This window comes from Equus caballus, chromosome 9 (genome assembly GCF_041296265.1).
Source record: "Equus caballus isolate H_3958 breed thoroughbred chromosome 9, TB-T2T, whole genome shotgun sequence".
Classification (NCBI taxonomy): Eukaryota; Metazoa; Chordata; class Mammalia; order Perissodactyla; family Equidae; genus Equus; species Equus caballus.
Window position 1 is genome coordinate 90,707,504 of NC_091692.1, and position 4,998 is coordinate 90,712,501.

General features: G+C 43.1%; 1 long non-coding RNA gene across 1 annotated transcript; it reads left to right on the forward strand.

Moving 5' to 3' along the window:
- The first annotated feature begins 441 nt into the window (after positions 1 to 441).
- Positions 442 to 4,243, forward strand: LOC138915475 (uncharacterized). The gene is made up of 3 exons (XR_011421462.1): positions 442 to 616; positions 1,032 to 1,229; positions 2,812 to 4,243. It is a non-coding gene; the product is annotated as an uncharacterized lncRNA (long non-coding RNA).
- The last annotated feature ends 755 nt before the right edge of the window (positions 4,244 to 4,998 follow it).

The following is a 4,998-nucleotide window of genomic DNA, read 5'->3' on the forward strand; positions in this document are numbered from 1 at the left end:
GAACCTGGGATTCTCCCACCGTGAGGGAAGGGAGACAGGTTTTTGTACTCCATATCAGGCAGTCATTGGCTAGTGGTTGTCCTCAGAGGGAAGGCATAACTTCCTAGACATTGCCAGATGTGGTTGTTCCTGTTGGCTGAATGGAAGTCTCTGACAAAGGGTGCAGTTGTGAGCATTAACAACCTCTCCTTACAACAGCTGGGGAGCAGATGCACCCCCAATGTGGATCCAGGCAAAGGACCAACAGTATCCACCACGGGGCTAAAAGTGTATGACAGAACTCACCGTTGTCCCCATCTCCACAGGCCACCTCTTTTAGTTGTTTCTTCTAATAGGTAACTTTATAATCCTAAATTTTCTTTAAAAACAATTTTTTTTGGTGACGAAGATTAGCCCTGAACTAACATCTGTGCCAATCTCCCTCTATGTTTTGTATGTGAGGTGCTGCCACAGCATGGCTTGATGAGCATGTGTAGGTCTGTGCCCAGAAGCTGAATCCACAGACTCCAGGCCACTGAAGCGGAGCATGGGAACTTAACCACTACGCCACCAGGCCAGCCTCTACGTTTTTTTATGAGGTCAAATTTTAGGCATTTTCTACTGATTTCCACTTATGGTAAATAAGGAATTGTGTTATTTCTAACTTTTTCTACTTTATTCTCTCAAAATAGTCATGCCACATTTTAAATTCAAATTCGTGTTGTGTTTATTACTATAGTTATATACACATTATCCAACCCTGGTCCTGGCTATGTACAATGACTACATTTCTTTTCTTTTTTTTTTTTTACAAAGTTTTAAATTTTTCCTGGAGTTAATAACTGCCTATTTTGTCATTTACTTAGTTTCACATATGTAAAATGGTTGGAACAGTGCCTGGAAAAGAGTAAGCACTGTTTATGTGTTTGTTCTTGTCATTTGGCTAAGTTTTCTCATACCCTATAACAGCTCTGTTAAACCACATAGAGCTGGGTCAACTTTCCACATGGTCAAACCTGTTAAACACTCTATCCATTGTCTTTTTCTCCTAGGGTCTCCTGGTGCCTCCAGCCTCCTGTTCACATCTGGGACTCATCACTCTCTAAATGTACTCCTTAGCTGTGTTCCCAGACCTCCACCACCCACAGTCCTTGTGGCTGCCTTCACCATTCCCTGCAGTGGGTTTTCCATTCTCTGGTTTACTTCCCTGTTTTGTTGGAACACATCCTCCAGTAGCTTCCTGAGAAAGTGTGAGTGGTAATTGCATTTTTGAGACTTGACATATTAAAACTTTATTTTATGCTCACACTTGATTTGCAATCTGGGTACCTATGGATGTTTAAGGTGTAACTTATTTTCCCTTAGAATTTTGAAGCAACTGCTCTATTTTCTTAGCTCCCTGTGTTCCAGTGGAGAAGTCAATGCCATTCACATTCCCATATGTTTTAACGTAATTTTTCTCTACAAGAACAGTTAGGATCTTCTTTTGTTCTGAAATTTCACAGTGATATATTTTAGTTTGGGACTTGGACTTTTGTAATTCCTTTTTTACTTATTACTCAGAGAGAACTTGTGCACCTCCATTCTAGGAAGTGTTCTTGCATTTTTTTTCTGTGACAATGTCCTCCCTTCTATTTTCTCCAAACTCTCCGGAATCTCTTATTAGTGGGATGTTCAAGCTCTTGGATTGATCTTCTAATTTTCTTGTCTTTCCTTTTCTATTGTTCATTACTTATCTTTTTATTCTACTTTCTGGGAAATTTTATTGTCAAGTTCTTATTTTGATTTTTTTTTTAAATGTGAGTCATCATATTTTTAATTTCCAAGAAGTCTTATTCTCTGAATGTACCTTTTTATGATTGCATTTTTCTTATTTTATAGATTATAATATCTCCCTTTATTTCTCTGAGGATATTAATTTTATATTCTTTGACATTTTCTATGCTCTCTGCCTGAATTCTCTTGCCTCTGCATTCTTTGCTCTTTGTTCAACCCTCTTTTCTCGAGTAGGATGATTTCTTCAATTTTCAATAATTCTCAATTGTCTGTTCATAGTAATGAGTAAGATGCTTAAGACTGGATGCAAGCCTTGAGTGTACTGGGGGCTCCACTGCAGGGCAACAGAGGGCCAGATGACATTTCGTTAGCGATTTGTGGGTCTTTTCCTGGTGAAGGTTAAGTTTTCTGTAGAAAGATCCTCAAATCAAGGGGCTGTGGACACTTCCCCCCTTACATATACAGGCCTTTACTTTGAAGTTGCTTTCAGCAAAGTGTAGACTCAATACTCAGTTCAAACACCAGGAACTCAAACCTGTGGAGGGTACGACAGGGGTGGGGATGGGCACCCATTGATCTCAATTGTTGTCATTCACATTTTTCAACTGCTCTTCTGTATTCAGCTGCCCGCTCCACCATTCTCCCTTCTGCCTCTTTCGATAGCCAGTACTCTCAGTTGCTAAGCCTTTCTCTGTTCCTGGAGGGGCGAATTGTGTTGATTCCTCTCTTTGCTAACGCTTGGCTTGGAAATGTTCTCGCTGCTAAGTCGTTTGCTTTCCTCCTTCTGTGGTCCATTTTCCCAAAGAGTGCGTTAAGAAGTCTCTTAGTTTCATTGAAGATGGAATGCATTGCTTTTTTGTAGTTCTTCTTGTTACTGGGGGAAATTTTTGGAAGGAGAAGGTAGCAGAAATATATTTACTCTGCCATCGTCATATGTGAAGTCTTCTCTAGCAGCTTTTTAGAGACTTTTCTTTAGTGCGGTGTTTTAAAATGTGATAACGACTTAGTAACGTATTAGACCACATCGCCATGTCTCTTTTCTTTCATATTTTTCAGCTTTCTGCATTTTAGCTATCATGCTTGAAGAATCCCCAGTTCCTAACCAGAGATCCTTTGGATGGGGAGGGGTCACTGGATGTTTTCAGTTAGAAAGAACCCCTCAGAAGTTGTGTGTGAAGTGGAGGTATGAGGTGAAGAAGGAAGTGGTCAACAGTGCTCTCCTCACAGATGGTATGGTGAGGAGGAAGGGAAACTATTTGGGGCCCAGTTTTTCCAGAGTGATAACCCAGACCTTTGTGCCCAAGAACAGCTAATCGGTGCCACAGTCTCCAGACTTGCAGTTCGGTGTTTTCCCATTGGCTGTGGCTCATAGTGAGATCGGTCAACGTGGAAGGAGCTGCCCATCACTGAGCAAAGTGGAGGATGAGTCACTTCCTGTCAACTTGCTTCTTCCAGTGAAATATACTCAACATAATTTCGAAGAAAAGGAAGAGACAGGAGGCTACCTATCTCTATGTCTTTGCACGGAGACCCAGAATTACACATCAGTGCCTCTGAACCCTCTGATCCTGGAGTGGGGGGGGAGGGGCAGCAGGTGATCTCAAAGATGAATTTTATTTTTGTAATTTTTCTCAATCAGCACTAAGCAATGTTCAGAAATCACCAGCGAGAGAATAAGAGAATGAGCTGGGAATGCAATCTCCAAGCAGCTCCTACCAAACTTCCTGGAAAGGGCTGCTGCTCTTCCTCCTGAGAGATGCCTCCCCAGCGCCTGCACCATCCATCCCTCCCTCCCTCAGACAGACCTGTGCGCCCACTTTCTCCATGGAGCCTGTTTACAGAGAAGCTAATGATTTTTCCTCGTGCAAAAGCCCATTTTTGACTTTGCAGCTGTGCTCAGCCTCCTGGGGGAGAGCAGATCTGAATTTCAGCGCCCCCGACTGTATATTGGATGGCCTAAAAATACTCACAAATTGGTCTTCACTTTCCCAACCAGGCTGGGCTCTAATCGAAAGGCAAACTCTTGAGAATTCTGAGGAACTATTACTTCCCACGGATGGCATCATCTATAAATAGCAGTGCCTTCCAGGTAGTGAGCTGCTGGCTGGCAAAGCCTGGGTTTGTATTATTCCAGGGAAGATGGAATGCCGCAGGAGGATTCTGGGAGTGAGAAAGCCGGCCCGGGAGTCGGGGCTTGGAGAAAATCACAGGGAGCCCCTTCTCTGTGCCAGCCCCCTGAGCAGGGCACCGGGGAGACCAGTATGCATAAGACAAGCTGGAGATTTTCAGCATCTCATAGTGGAGAGCGGCACTGAGCAACAGAAGTACAACGCAAGCCATGGATATAATTTAAAATTTTCCAGCAGCCATATTGCAAAAGTAAACAGAAACAGGCAAAACTCACTTTACTAATGTCTGGTCTTTAACACGCTAGATCCAAAACATCATTTCAACATATAGTCACTATAAAAAGATGGGATAGTTTACATTGCTGTGTTATGTTGAGTCTTTGAAAGGTGTGTATTTTCCGCCTTCAGCACATCTCTATTCGAACTCTATCTTTTCACTGGAATGACTTGATTTGCACTTAAATTTCACAAAATTTGCAGTGGAAAAAGTGAATTCACAACAACCCAGGTTGTTTCAAACATTCTTGCAAGTTTTCCAATAACTGAATTGAGCATCAGTCTTTAAATTTATACTTAAATTAAAATAAAAAGTGCCATTCGTCAGCGGCACCAGCCACATTTCAAGCGCTCCCTGGCCACACATGGCCGGTGGTTCCTACTCTGCACGCTGCAGGTCTCGAGTAAGGATGCCGCAGGTGAACCCACAGGTGGGGGAAGATCTCAGGTCCACCACTGGCTGGTGGTGTTTTACTAACTGTTTCACTAACACCATCTCATGTCACACTTATCCCCCTCACTATGCTCCAGCCACACTATTATTTTTTTCATTTCTTATTTTGCAGTCTAACAAACCCCTTCCCACCTCAGACCTTTGCTTGTGCTGTGCTGTTCTTTAGCATCACTGTCTCTGTTCCCTTCTCCACCTCCCCTTCATCTATCACTCCTTAACCTGATTGTGACCTGCCCGGGTGACAAGAGGTCCCCTTTGTAAATGGCTCTCCCATCACCCCGCCTTCCTCCTTCCTCCAGCTCATCCTTCACTTCACAAGCGTGGTGAGCACCTGCCATATGCTAGGAGCTGTTCTAAGGCTTGGCACACCCTCAGGGAGTGAAA